The following is a 15,635-nucleotide window of genomic DNA, read 5'->3' as shown; positions in this document are numbered from 1 at the left end:
TGCAGAACCAGAAATATGTCCATTACACCTCTTTTCTCTTTCGTCCTACTTCTCTATCATCATTATGTAAGAAAAATACATTTTGAGTCCTTACATTTCATTACACTTGACACAACCGAGTGTAAAAAGGGCACATCCATTATATCCAAGAGAGCTAGAGATGTTGCCACTTCTGTGTTACATTTTTCCTGAAGAAGTCCAGTACAATGTGTGATGTAACCATAAGTTCCATAGATTTCAATAAATGTACAAATAAGTTTGCTAGCTATGGTTATTTTTTTCTAGGCAGACATGATTGCTAAACTGAGGAATGAGACTGAGAGCTTTGGTAAGTTCCCTGAACAACAAGGGAGCGGAACTTTACACAACAGCCAATTCACCTGAAGCCTCTTATATGTACAAGAGTGGAACCTGTTGGCCACATTTTCCTACTGTTGTTTAATCCTGTTGTTTTTGATGATGCATGCAATTTTATTTATGAATGTTTATGATGTCATCTGACTATCAGATAAATTCCCCATTTATCTAATGGACAAGTTGACCTTCTGCTGAGTGTTGGGCCTGTTCTAATGTAACATTTTGCAGTTAGATCTAGCTCTTGCAGTTCTGAAGTAATATATAATGTTTCAACAAGACTATATTTTCTTGAAAGTAACTGTCATTAAATTCCATATCACTTACTTCCAAGTAAATTAGTATAAGATCAACATGACAATTATTTGTGTACCAAAGAGCTTGATATTTATTGCAGGAGTATTGCCTTGTTTTCCTTAAAAAAATCCTTTATCTTTTCAAGATAATTTTAAATGGCATGCTGGTTTGTATATCATTTGTTGTTTATTCTGTCATCTTTTATTTTATAAAATTTAATCACATTTCTTAAAATAACTTGATCCCAAACCTTGGCAATAAAACATTGCCCATTGTTAAAATTTATCTTTACTAAGTGTTGAATGTATATTAATTCTGTCAGGAAGAGCAATCCAAATAATGGGAAGACAGCAGGGGGCAGGGCAGCAGAGGAGTTGCTGGCGGAAAGCTCTGCTGCATCCACTTGCTGCTTGGGAGCTGCCAGCCCGGCTGAACACCAGCTCTGTTGGCAGCTGTGCACAGGAAGAGCCAGCTTCCACAAACAGGCTTACCGGAAAGTAAGCAGATCCCATAGGCCAGCACTGCAATTTGCTGACAGAATTATTGTGAGGATCAGGACCCAGAGGAGTGCTTCAAGGGGTCTTGGAAGTCGTGTAAGTCCCCCCCCTCAGTTCCTCCCCTGCCAACACTGCTGGAATATCCCGTTTTGGGGGCTTCTGCTGGCTCTCTGTCCGCCGAACTGGCAGTCCCTGGCGGACCCCCGGCAGCTCAGTAAGGGTCCGCTGCATCCAACTCTCCCCAGTCTGGTGGAAATATGACTTGGATTGTGCCCTAAAAATACAGCTGCATGTAAGTCATACTGTAAAACATAATTTTCAGCTGTCTGTTTTGGATTAGTCCTTACCTATACAGTATATGAGGTCTCTGAGTTATTGACCAATCAGAGAGCTCACACAAAATAGCCTTTTATCTTCTTATTGTTTAAGCTTCAGATGAAAAAGGAAGAAAGAATTAAGCAGATTTTGTTTGCTATATTCAGGACATGTCTAACATTGTGTAATCATGTTCCAGTTCTTTGAACTTAGGAAGTATAAATGATAAGTATTACCTTTTATTTGTAGTTTGAAGCCTCAAAGGAATATATAAAATGGTTAGAAATGTTAGATGTGAAAAGTAGCAAGGGTGCATGTTGTCCTGCTGTTATTGTTGTTCACAGAGCTGGCATTTGTTTGGCACTTAACTAATTGAAGGTGAAGCAAGAATGATTGGAAACTACATCAGGTTTTAAAAATATTAATAATAGGTATAAAGGAAATTAAATAATAGATCACAATGATCTATTGGGGGGAGATTAAACCCACTGGTACAAATAGGATAATTTTTTCTAAAGCTAATAGCAATGCAGGGTGGGGGATTTTTATTGGGATCATGACCTGGGAGGGAAGAGTTAAACCTCCCCCCTCTACATGCTGAAGCCTTGATGAATATCAGCCTCCACTTATTATCACCATCATCATCATGGCACGGTTTCTAACAAAGCATGTAGTGTCACACATAGTTTGGCCCCCAGAGAAATCTCATTTTTTTCCCACATCAAGATTACTTAAATGTAGTCAGAAGGATATTGCACAGGACAGTCACCTCAATGACTGTGCGGTGGCTGAACTAATGTACTCATGACAAAATAAACCCCACAGCTGACAGACAATAGTGTATACTTGTTTTCCTACACAGGAATTATCTCAGGAAAAGTGTTATAGGAAAAGTGGTTAGAATTGAAGCAAAGTTAAACAAATCTGAAATGTTGCAAAAGTTCATATAATGGCTTTAACTTTTTCACTTCTAATTTGCTTTTATCAAACTTGAAATTCAAGGTTACTTATAAAAGAAGGTAAAATCGGATGAATTTTGAAGTGAATAACATTCAATACAGTATCAACAAATACATGTTACATTTTCTAATGCTTCTATATCCAACCACAAGCTGAACGGGAGATGTTAGAAAACATTTTTATTAGGAGAGTATAAATGTGTATTTTGGCAGTAAATTCAAATTATGAAAATTTTAGATCCCCCCCCAGTCAGTTCATTTTGGTTTTAGAAATAATACTTTGTTTCAAATAATTTTTTATTTTACCTTTTTAAATTTCTTTTACCAGAACTGAGGCTGCAATCCTACTTACTCCGGAAGAAGTGCAATTGAATTTAGTGGGACTCAACTCTGAGTAAACATGCTTAGGATTGTTCTGTAAGTAATGTTCAGAGATACTCACACAAGCAGAATGTCTGGCTCTTTTGCCAGGGGTCATGTTGTCTGGCATCAATCCCTTTTCTGGCTTACAAGAAGACTCAGAAGGGACAAAAGCACCACATGGGGAGCCCTAATCTCCCATTCGAGAACCTTCCAGGCCAAAAATCACAGGTTGTGGTGGGGATTAGATGAAGGGGAGAACCATGTACTCCATTTTGAGCTACTTGGAGGAAAAAAAAGTGGAATAAAAATGCAATGAATGAATGAATGTTATTGTTTTACACAATGTCTCAGACATAGAGAGCATTCCCAGTCCCAGTACTGTCCTTACTGCCCACATGCCAAGCCAGAGGCTACAGAATGATGCAATGCCTTTTAAGAAACAGACAGCTCTTCAGAGGGGGTGGGTTTAACAGCAGCTCCAGGCCAGCCAGTCCTCAGAAGGCCTCAGCATGTTGCTGAGACAAGCAGCATTTGATACATTGATCTGTCCAGGGTCCTGACAGGCCTGGCCTGCTGCAATCCTGAACAAGTTTATTTGGACTCTGCTGTGTTGGATGTGACATCTGCCCTGTAATTGCTTCAGCCCACCCTTCCAGTCTTGGGAGGCTTGTGCTAAGCTAGGGTAGGACACCAAGCAATCATGGGCACAGCAGCAGATAGCCATCAGACACATACCTTACTCTTCCTCCAGTCACTGATGTCAGGAGCAGGAGGAGGAACCCTAGCCAAGCAGAAGAGTTCATATTTCATATGGAAGGGGCCCTAGATTTCACTCCAGGCATTTCAGCCAATTAAGGAGGACCAATAGACTGAACTCACATGCAGCGCTGGCACCAGACTGCAGGGGCTTTTGAAGGCAGTGGCGGCAGTAGCAACATGGCAGGACTAAATGTAAATGTACTGCCTTCAAGTCGATTCCGACTTATGGCAACCCTATGAATAGGGTTTTCATGAGGCTGAGAGGCAGTGACTGGCCCAAGGTCACCCAGTGAGCTTCATGGCTGTGGGGATTCGAACCCTGGTCTCCCAGGTCATAGTCCAACACCTTAACCACTACACCACACTGGCTACTGCCATGTTAAATAAGCCCGGCTGCATCAGCACATTAGTATGCTGAGCGCACATGTCTGCCATCATTCAAGATGATGGTGGGGTGCGTTGATGTCCCTGGCACCATCTTGGGTGATGACAACCATGCACGCACTGATGCGGCAATGTGGCCAGCCTGCACTGCCAGCATGGGAGGTGTTGCTTGGGGGGTGTGGCTCTGGCTCCACAATCTGTGCCAACATTGGGTCGTGGGGCGCACACTGTGCAACCTGGTACTAGTGCAAATTGTGGAGCTGGACCTACTCCCGCTCAGCCCCAGCAACAGGCCCTCAGTCAGGGCCCAACCTGGCCACCCGCTGGCACCAGGCCTGCCCACATGGGCTAACCAGCCCTTTTTATTTATTTTATTTATTTATTTGTTTCATTTATAAACCGCCCATAGCGAGTAGCTCTCTGGGCGGTGTACAAAAAAGTTAAAATACAAAATATCACAATAAAATCAGCCTACAAACAATGAACACAAGCAGCAACAAAAGAAAGTAGAAAATTTAAAATTATAACATTAAATGCTTAAAATGCCTGGGAGCATAGCCAGGTCTTAACCTGGCGCCGGAAAGATAGAAGCGTAGGCGCCAGGCGTACTTCTTCGGGGAGGCTGTTCCACAGTTTGGGGGCCACTACAGAAAAGGCCCTAGATCTAGTAACTGTCCTCCGGGCTTCCCGATGGGTTGGTACCCGGAGGAGGGCCTTAGATGCTGAGTGAAGTGACCGGGTAGGTTCATAGCGGGAGAGGCGTTCCACAAGATATTGCGGTCCCACGCCGTGTAAGACTTTATAGGTCAAAACCAGCACCTTGAATCTGACTCAGAAACAGATGGGTAGCCAGTGCAAACGGGCCAGAACAGGTGTTATATGCGCTGACCGGCTGGTCCTCGTCAGCAGTCTGGCTGCTGCGTTTTGCACTAGCTGGAGCTTCCGAACTGTCTTCAAGGACAGCCCTACGTAGAGCGCATTACAGTAATCCAGCCTAGAAGTTACCAGAGCATGAACAACTGAGGCGAGGTCATCCCTGTCCAGATAGGGGCGTAGCTGGGCTACCAGCCGAAGGTGGTAGAACGCGTTCCTTGCCACCGAGGCCACTTGCGCCTCAAGAGACAAGGAAGGATCGAAAAGAACCCCCAGACTACGAACCTGTTCCTTCAAGGGGAGTGTAACCCCATCTACAACAGGGTAAACATCCACCATCTGGGCAGGGAAGGCATTCACCAACAGTTTCTCAGTCTTGTCTGGATTGAGACCCAGTTTATTAGCTCTCATCCAGTCCATTATCGCGGTCAGGCAATGGTTCAGCACATCCACAGACTCACCTGCAGAAGATGAAAAGGAGAAATAGAGCTGCGTGTCATCAGCGTACTGGGGGCAACGCACTCCAAAGCTCCTGATGACGGCACCCAGAGGCTTCATGTAGATGTTGAAAAGCATGGGGGACAAAACCGACCCCTGAGGGACTCCACAATGGAGAGTCCAAGGTGTCGAGCAATGTTCCCCAAGTACTACCTTCTGGCGACGATCCGCCAAGTAGGAGCGGAACCACTGCCAAGCAGTGCCTCCAACTCCCAACTCCGCGAGTCTCCCCAGAAGGATACCATGGTCGATGGTATCAAACGCCGCTGAGAGATCAAGGAGAATCAACAGAGTCACACTCCCTCTGTCCCTCTCCCGACAGAGGTCATCGTACAGGGCGACCAAGGCTGTTTCAGTGCCAAAACCAGGCCTAAAACCGGATTGAAACGGATCCAGATAATCGGTCTCATCCAAGAGCACCTGGAGCTGACCGGCAACCACCCGCTCCAGAACCTTGCCCAAAATGGGGACATTCGCCACCGGTCTTTTGGCTGACACACACCTATTTTGTGTGATAGGACAGCCCTGCTGAGTAGCTCCCCACCAGGACTCATGACCCCTCCCCCTCTCAGTCCTTTCCTCCTCATGCCCATCCCCCCCATGCCCAGCTGCCCTGGTGGTAGCACCATCCCTTTTGTGCAGCCTTTCATGGTATGGGTACAGCTTCACTGGGTGCAGCAGGGACCTCTGCAGCAGTGGAGCTGGGTAGAGCCCAGCAGCAGCTGGGGAGTGTCACTTAACCCCCTCCAACAGGAAAGATAAAAGGAATAAAAAGAATAAAGGTTATTTGGTCCTATGATAACACCGGAAATCCTTCTTAGGCAGAACACAAAAATGGTTGACTTCAAAATTGTTTTACCTGTTGGCCACTAACGGCATCTTTACCACCTGTAGAGCTTAAGAACTTTATCCTTAGAGCTTTATCCTTAACTCAGAGGTTGCCAGCATGCGACCCTCCAGATGTTACTGGACTGCAACTCCCATCATCCCATTGCCCATGCTAGCTGGGGCTTGTGGGAGTAGCAGTCTAGCAACATCTGGGAGGCATGACGTTGGCTACCCCTGCCTTAACTGAAGAATACTCCTCAGATACAGCAAACAGATAAGAGATTATGGGTCCCTTTGTGTTAGCCACATCCCCATGGCTATATTTCCCTCTACCTGTGATCACTGAAATTGGGGTGGCATCACCCATGTCCCTCTGTACTAAGACTCCTCCTAAACACCTAATATGGACCCAACACAAGCCCACCAACAAAACCTGTTGGAGCCAATTATTCTAGTAGGCCTCTGCGAGAATTGGGAACAGTCATACCCATTCAAACTTTTTCACACAGGGCCCATCCACTCCCTCTCCTGTCTCACACCCAGGGAGGGCCAGCCTGCTGCCAGTTACAGACTCTCACTCTGAAGGCATCTGGCGACTTTCTCCTATTTGCCACTACACTCCTGGCCTGGCTCTGTGTTGCTTCATAAGGTTTCATATCTGAGCCTTACTGGATTCCTAGAGGAATCCTCCTGTGAGTTGAATCTTGCCTGGTTTTTGCTTTCAGAGAGATACATCTAGGAGCTCCCAGGGGACCTCCACTGAGGTAACATTCCTGGTGTAAAACAATGCTCCCCCCTCCCCTTCATATTACCCACCCTTTACCAGCAGATCCCAGAACTGGTTACAAGAGTTTGAAATTCAATATCAAAAACAATTAAAACAAATTACAGTCACAGGATTAGGACAGGTTCTAAAACACACACATCCCAAGTGTCAAAGGCCAGGGTACAGGGGTGGGTAATGAGCAGCTTTCACTGAAAAAAACCCTTACTTGTGTAAAAATAAATAAATCTGAAAATTGCTACCACACCTTCATTCTCAAATCCACAAAAACTGCAAAATGGGGCACTTATTGTTGACTCAGTATTGCCTATGCATATGTTTTTTGTAGCATCCACAGAATATTATTGTCATCAAAATGCCACCCCAGATTTCACCACCACCACTTTAATCTGGATTTACCATTTCCATATTTTTCCCCATTTTTTGAATTTTCTGTGGGGAAATAGTAAATCTGGATTAAATGGAAAAATAATCTAGGAAAGCATTTTGAAGACAATGACATTGTGTGGACACTGCACACAACTTGCATGCATGATCAGCACAGAGTCCACAGTAAACTGGAAGTACCCATAACCAATTCCTCATCAGGGTCAGGTAACAGGCTAAATGAGGAAAGATTTGGTATATAATATACACCAACTCAGACTACTTTTCAGACCATTCTTTAGCCTCTATGAACAATTTTATTTATAAACTAAATCTAAAAAATAAAGTGTTTTCCGTATACACATTTTGTATCACTTGCTCTACATTTTTTCAGTAATGCTCCCCAAAATTACTTCACTACATTATGGATGTGTTCCAGTCATTTTGAGCCCTCTTGACTCATATTAGCTCCAAACTGGATAGTACATATTTTTAGGCTTTTTGTTTTACATAATTCATGTATTTTTTTTTCAGTGAAACTTATGGCCAATGTGGTCAATAATTTTACTAGGGTCATTAAAAAAGGCCACCTTGTTTATTTACCCTAGATGGTAATGACCATCCCATTTTTAGACCCCTGGTCCATTGACAAATATTATTTCCATAGTGGTTCCCAGTCCTTTATCTAGCCCTTTGTGAAAGTATCCAGTCAGAGAAACCCTAAGTATAGAAAACTGGTGTAAGTTTCCCCTGTTCCAAACTCTGTTCAGAAGTGAGAGTGGGGCTACTGTCAGCTGAACTGAGCCTGGCATAGGGAAAACGAGCCTTTAAAATAGGGTTTGACTTACATCACCCTTTTTGCCAATGTAAGTTCCAAGTCCGGGTTTGGAATAGCTGTAAGCCTTTCTTTGCCACATCCTGTTTTTTGGACTTAAACTGGTTTAAGATGAGCTGCGATGAAGGAGCTCAGCTCAGCCATGATTTATCTGTTCCAAACTCACTCATCCCACATCTTGATCAAGATCTTGGGTTTCGATTGCACTGTAAAAGTATTGCAATTATTTGTTAAAGCTAATTAGAGTATGGCTTTCAATTTCACTGAACAAGTGTTCTCTGGCGCTCAAAAATGTGCCTTCTCTTTTATCAAAGTAGGTTTTCACCTATGCAATTAGTGTTTCACTTTGTAGCAAGAAGCTTGAATGGTTCATTTCTTTAATATTTAATTTCAAAATAAAAGTAAAGTTTTTAAACACTGCCACCCTGTGGTGGCTAGGAAATATAAAACTTTCAGTTTAAGTTTCATAGTATGCCATTATGCCATATTTATGCCTAACTTTCAGTTCCTAGTCAGGCCAGAATGATTCTGTCTTCATGATGTCAGCACATTCTGCTTTTCAATCCAAAGAATCTACACCTGAGCACACTAAAAATCACAATAGATCCTTTATAAATTTGCCTAACTTGCTTAGAATCACTGAGGCCCTTTTGTCCCACAACAGTTTCAAAGGTGTTATTTCATAATTTTGCATTTCTGCTTAAAAGCCTGTTTCTGAGTATATTAATAACTATTTTGTAGCCATCAGCTTTTGCAATCATATTTAATCTAAATATTGCCCCCTCATTATTCTCTTCAATATTCATAAAGATGAGTTCTGTTTACCTTCTAAAGAAGAGGTGGAGAACCTCAGGCCCAAGGCCTGAATGTGTTCCTCCAGGCCTTTCTACTGGGCCCTCAAGACACTGCTCTTGGCTATGTCCACTCCCCAGGACCCACATCGTATTCCCGGGCCTCACCTCTCTGTGCCCTCGTATACTGCTTTTGCCTGGCTGGAGTGTATTCTCAAATTATGGTAATGTCTCCTGCAAGCCAGAATGGAGGATTGTGAGATAGTATTAGAAACTTCTGACTTTTGAATGCCTCAAGCACCAGCCCTGCGAAGGAACACATGGGGCACCATTAGTAGGATTGAATAGCATCCTGGGTGGAGATGGGTGGGGGGAGCACTCTCCCGCCCTTTGAGACACTTGCAAGACTTCCTATGATCTCGAGAGGTCGTGCAAGACATATCAAAGAGGTGGGGTAGGCAAGCTTATTTAAAGACTCACCCTGCTTCTCGCTGGCCTCTTTATTCTTTGAGCCGGCTTTCTGTCATGGCCCCGTCAGAGGACTCATCAGACAAGGATGACTCAGGAGTAACAGCAGACCCAGAAGGAGAAACGGAGGAAACTACTGAGAACCCAGCTTCTTCTCCCCCTCAGCTGCAGAGCACCCCAGACACAGCTGAAGCCCTTCAGCCAGTCGCAGACAGTGAACAGGATACTCCCCCCCTCACTTGCAGAACGTAGACAGCAGAAGGTCAGGCACAAGAGGGGCAGGCCTGTCCACTTAAGGCTGAAACACTGATGGCTCACACCTGCTGACCAACCTGCTCCTTAAAAGACAAACCTTGGCTTCAGCTTGTTGCTGACTACAACGTCAGACGTGGCTTTGTGTGTTTCTAGTTTCCCAGAACCTTATCTTGGACTGACTCCTGGGTAATTGAACCCGGACCTCTACTGACCTCGCTTCTGGACTTCTGGCTTGGCACATAAGCTTGGAAAGGGCCTTGCTCTTATCATGCTTCATCCTCGTTAGCCTGGCAGATTTATGACCAGGCTGCCAGCTAAGGACTTTCCCGCCCTGGTAACTACCCCGGAATTTCCAGCCCCCACCGGCACTGCTGTCTCAGTGCAGAGCTGACACTTTCCCACCCTGATCCTCCCTTGGTTTTAGTGCTGCACTGACCTTATTGGATCACTGGTTGATGGAGCCAGATAGGAATTTTTCCTCTCAACATAATCTGGCCTCCCAGTTGAGTAGGTTTTTTTGCCTATCCCACAGTGTTTGCTTGACTATGTTAGACATCTGCAATTTTCTGTCACAACTTTAGTCCAAATGGCATTGGGCAGGATCAAACATAAAAGGGGACCCCCATAAGGGGTCCAGTGGGGGAGACATATAATGAATGCTCCTAGCTTGGTTGAGGCCTGATCTCATATGACGCGCATGTGATGTTCCTCTATTAGTGTATATATGGTAAGTGCTGTTTGTATAGGAGATACATGGTAAGTGGAATGAAAGAGGAGGGGGGAGTGAATGGGCAGTAGAATGCTGGATGATTGGCTGAATGTTTAAAATGGCTGACAGTATAAATGGAAGGATGTCAGGTAAATCTGGGTGGATGTGAGGTGGAAGGGTGGATGTGAGGTGGAAGGGGGATGTGAGGTGGATGTTAATGGGTTGTTTTGGTGGGTTTATGAGAGGAGAGTGTGGAGTTCGGATTAATACTAAGACCAGTACCTCAGGAATAGATGGAACCATATGCTTAAGTGCCTTTTAAAGTAATCTTGTTATCTTTGTTATTTAATAAATACTTTTGGTTTACCAAAGGCCTGATCCTTGGCTGGGGTTTCACAGACCAGAAGGGAGGGTAAGGTAAATACCAAGGCTGAAGAGTGACAAATGGTGGCAGTGGGGAAGGGAAGAATAACACCACAAGTATTCAGAGCAAACTAGAAATATATGTATCTGCATTGATACAAAGGGATTGGGACAGCTTGAGCACGCAGTCACAGAGGTAACCTGATTGAGAGAGACTCAGGCAGAGTCTCTGGGGATCCTGGTTATAGAACGTGACTGGTGGTGCTGCCTAGCAGGGGGATCTGGTGAGGTCTATGCTAGAGCGGAGAGAGAAACCATAAAAAAGGACGGTCCAGACTGGTGGAGTCCCTGGTGGTGCCTAGTGACAGGCAGTAACCACGAGCAGGTAGGAACCTGACGGGGAGAGCCAGGGAAGGACCGTCACAGCGCACCCTCTCCCACTGGTTGCCCAGCAGGATCCCAGGCATCTTAGGTTGCACCCTCCTGGGATCCAAAGTTGCTGGCCAATCCCCTCAGGTATTTACCCCTGGCTGCTTGATGGTTAGGGAAGTATTCCCTCAGCATAGGGTTGAGGGGAAAAGGACCCTCACCCTACTGCCATGCCAACCCTGCTTGCTTTCTGTAACCAATAAAGTTGTTGTGTGATTTCATCCGTACAAACAACTGTTTTGTCAATTTATTTCCAGAGCCAATGGGGAACGCATCATGCATCTGCCACACAAATGTACCTTACTGTAGAAAACTAAGAATCACATTTGTTGCTCTGACACTTTTTGCCTCTGACCACACTAATTTTTACTTATTTATTTATTATTTGATTTATATCCTGCCCTTCCTCCCAGCAGGAGCCCAGGGTGACAAACAAAAGCACTAAAAACACTTTAAAACATCATAAAAACAGATTTTAAAATACATTAAAACAAAACATGTTTAAAAACATTTTTTTAAAAAAGCTTTCAAGACATCTTTAAAAAAGGTTAAAAACATATTGTGGGGTTTTTTTTAAAAAAAAAGGTTTAAAAACATATTAAAAAGCAATTCCGATGCAGACGCAGACTGGGATAAGGTCTCGACTTAAAAGGTTTATTGAAAGAGGAAGGTGACACCTACATTTATATCCTGCCCTTCCTCCCAACCACTTCATTGATTAAAAAAGCACACACAACAAAACACAATAAAGCATCTAAAACAGATTTAAGAACAGATGTAACCAAATCTGGATGAAATCACCAGAACAGAAAAGTTTTCAGCAAGCATCTAAAAAAAAAAAAAAAATACAGTGATGGTGCCTTCCTAATGTCAATACGCAGGAAGTTCCAAAGTTCAGGTACTCCCACATTAAATAAATGACTCTTTACAAACATGGAACGGACATTGTGTGGCAATTGTAGAAGTGCCTCTCTGACCTGGCATGAAGCCCTCGGATGGCTGATAAAGGTTCTTCATCCCTGCTCTAAAGTGTCTGAATTAACTATCTGAATGCTTTGAATGCAGCTTTGTCTAGCCATCCTGATAACTGGTCTTCTATTTTTCCTGTGTTAGCTATGACTTTAGTTGCTTAGGGATACCCACTTTTATGTGGATTTGCAGTGGAAAAGGAAACCATTATAATTGTTCTTTCAAAGTAGATACTACAACACACTAATGAGAAGATTTGGAACACCTGTATTCCCTTTCCCACCCAGGCTCCCGTATTTGACATTGTATCATAAATAGGCTTGTATGTCTCTGTGTAAATCTAGAATATATTAAGCATGTCTTTCCTTCTTCCTTTCTTTGACTGCTGTGCTGAGTCTGCTAATATGTTTGCCAATTAGCTCACTTGCACTGGCAAGGTTGTGTGATAAGAGCCATGAGCTATTGCTAGTCGGGCGGTATATAAATTTAATAAATAATAATAATAATAATAATAATAATAATAATGCGGAGAAAGACCAGTCAGGCATTTCACTGTCTGCTGAACAGCTGCCAGCTGGTAATAGCTTTCCATAACTGGCTGGATTCAAGCAAATTACTCAAAGCACCTTTTGCTTCAAATGCCAACTTTGTTCAAAGATATTCACTACTTGAGATAGAAACGTTAATGAGTAATCCCCATTAAATATTTTGTTTTAAGCTTTTGAGTATACATTTCCTTTTCTCTCCTTCTTTACTGCTAATGAGCCCTGTTGTTATGCACCAGGCCAGGGGTTGCCAACCCATTGTCCTTGGGTGCCATGGCACCATGCAGGCCTTCAGTGGTACACCCAGCAAGTAGCCAAGAATCTAAGCTTTCATGGGAAAAAAAGCAAGTCTCTACCCCTCCTAGAAAGAAAGTTATGGAGCAAAATGTGCAGGTACCCTTCTAAGTTATTTATGTAAAATGAGCCAGCCTGGCTACTGCTGCCTGTCAATGTTATTAGCCAATGAGCAAAAACTTTTCTATTCCGACAGGATTTTGGAAACTGACTGCAAGGGCTATTAACAGGGTGTTTTACTTATTTTTATTTTGTGTTTTTAATCACTATGTTTTAAATGGTTTTAATTCTATAGATAGTTTAATTACATTTTAATTATAATTTTCTGTATGTTTTACTGATATGTTTTTAACTGTTTTCTTTATTTTTTGTAAGCCGCCTTGAATCCCAGTTCTGGGGAAAAGGGAGGATATAAATGAAAATAAATGATTGATAAGTCAGTTGTTTGGACACCAGGCAATAGGAAACACTGTCATCCTAAAGAGCTGCTGTTTTGCCCTCCCTTTTTGTGCTCTTTTCCTGCTTCTGTCTTTTTTCCTTGGAATCCCCATAGTTTGCCCTTTTTTTTTCCATAGCAACCTGGATGCATCTTTCCTATGCTGAGTTCACCTGAGATCAGGTAGTAACTAGAAAATATTTTCTGCAAATACTACATAGTAAGTGTGGATAAATGTTAAAGAATCTCCTTCCCCTCCAAAAGGCAAACGTGAAAACTTTCCGAAGAGGTTTAGGCATGTCTGAGACTCATTAAGAATTCACTGCATAGGTAACTTACAGTGCAATGATATACAGATCTATTTAGAAGTAAGTTTCTTTATGTTTAATGGGGCTTACTTCCAGGGAAGTGGGTACAGGATGGCCTAGGCTTTGGTTTAGGGTTAGTATTGGAGAAAAACAGGGCCCTTGTGTCTTTAACAGTTGTGTGGCAGGCAGAGATTCAACAGGTCAAGGGTTTTCTAGTATGGGAATGCAATATGAAGCTTTATGGGCAAAGCTTCACCATACTACTCTCTAATTTTGTGTTATGCCATGCCTCCCATGGTAGCCATTTTGTCACTGGTGCCCCCAGCGCTTTCAAAATGTGAAATGTGCCCTCTGGACCAAAAAGGCTGGCAACCTCTACACCAGACCACAGACCTTTAACATTTAATTTCCAGCAAAAAAGCAGGGGGGGGTCATCTTTATAGTAGGAGATAGACACTTTATCCCTGATCCAAAGGTTGTTGCATACTGATCTGCTAAACGGATAGCAGAGGCCAACTTTGACAGCATCATCTATCCGGGGTGATGAGGGCATAGTGGGGCATCAGTTTCCTTATCTTCCAAGGAGATGATAGGTGCTGATGGAGCTGATCATTTCTACATAATCCTGATACAGCAAAAGCAAAGTTCCAGCAATAATAATAATACTTGGTATTTGTATAGGGTTTTGAAGTGTTCAAAGTGTTTCATATGTATTATCTAGTTGTAATCACTGCGACAATATGTTGGATTATATCTGAGCTCAGATTTATTTTCTGTGTTCAACCAGCATTCAAGAGTCTGCAAAATATGAACACAGATGGGCATTCTCAGAAACAGTTGCTGCTGCACCATCACACTTTTCCAAGTCTGTTTCTAACGTGCTTTACCACTAGAGGGCATTCATGTGTTCAAAAAAATTAAGATTTGGCCTGGCTGCTGGAAAGAAAAAAACCCAATCTGTTTAAGTGTTGTAGTAACCATGCAGATTACTGTATCTAAAACTTGACAAATGCAAGGAAATCCTTGTTAAGCCAGCAAATACTATTTGTATGGATTACATAACAAAATAAACAACAAAGACTCTTTAGTCATCAGAGATTAACCTTAGTTTTGTAGCATAGACTTTCCTAGACTCGAGTCCACTTTGTCAGATGTAGAGTTCTGTGTATTTCAGGAACATTCATAAACATCATCACATCATCATGGATCAGTAGCTTTCACCATCACAAATTAATCCCCTCTGCACTACATCTCTTTTTGTATTTTTTTTTACTTTAGCAAATAAGCATGGAAGTATATGACTACTTTACCAAGAAATTGCATGGATTATATTGATGTTTATTGCCATTTATTGGTGCACTGGATCAGGCAGTCCCTGAATGATCCTTTAAAAATCGCTTAGCTAGTCAAAAAGGGTGGCACTTAGAGATGTTCCCTGACCCTCAGGAAGAAAGCTTTCCAGCCCCTTAGCACGTGTTGTTTAGAGAACCACAGCATACGGCCTATATGGCTTAGGTCCAGGTTATTTGTCAGACCGTATCTCCCTATATGAACCTGCCCGGGCCCTGAGATCTTCAGGAGAGACCCTTCTCACGATCCCAACACCTTCACAAGTGCGACTGGTGGGGACATGAGATAGGGCCTTTTCGGTGGCTGCTCCTAGGCTCTGGAACTCCCTCCCTAGGGAGACAAGAATGGCCTCCTCTGTGCAGTCCTTCCACCAACAGCTAAAGACTTTTTTTCTTCCAGCAGGCCTTTGGAACTGAAGGTTTTAAGGGTAGTGACTGAAGAGGATGCTGTATGTTATTGTTTTACTTTTATGCTCCTAAACTGGGTTGCAGTATTTTAAGTGTATATCTAATTGGTTTTAACATCTTAATAGTTTAATCCTGTTTTAATGCTGATTTTATATGTTTATATGTTTTATATTTTTATAGGTCCTTAATGATATGTACT

The 15,635-nt window shown here is 42.9% G+C and overlaps 1 protein-coding gene across 14 annotated transcripts in view; it reads right to left on the bottom strand.

Annotated features, from left to right (window-relative positions):
- SLC27A6 (solute carrier family 27 member 6) overlaps window positions 1–9,741 on the bottom strand; it is a 75,756-nt gene extending 66,015 nt beyond the window's left edge. For 3 of the 14 annotated variants that reach the window (XM_061625430.1, XM_061625439.1, XM_061625327.1), the window contains exon 1: window positions 9,384–9,741. The gene's annotated coding sequence lies outside the window, so the exon portion shown is untranslated. The other 11 variants (XM_061625447.1, XM_061625393.1, XM_061625357.1 and 8 more) reach the window with 10 other exon arrangements.
- Between the last annotated feature and the right edge of the window lie 5,894 nt (window positions 9,742–15,635).

The sequence above is a fragment of the Rhineura floridana genome, chromosome 1 (genome assembly GCF_030035675.1).
Source record: "Rhineura floridana isolate rRhiFlo1 chromosome 1, rRhiFlo1.hap2, whole genome shotgun sequence".
Classification (NCBI taxonomy): Eukaryota; Metazoa; Chordata; class Lepidosauria; order Squamata; family Rhineuridae; genus Rhineura; species Rhineura floridana.
This window is presented reverse-complemented; position numbering and strand designations above follow the sequence as displayed.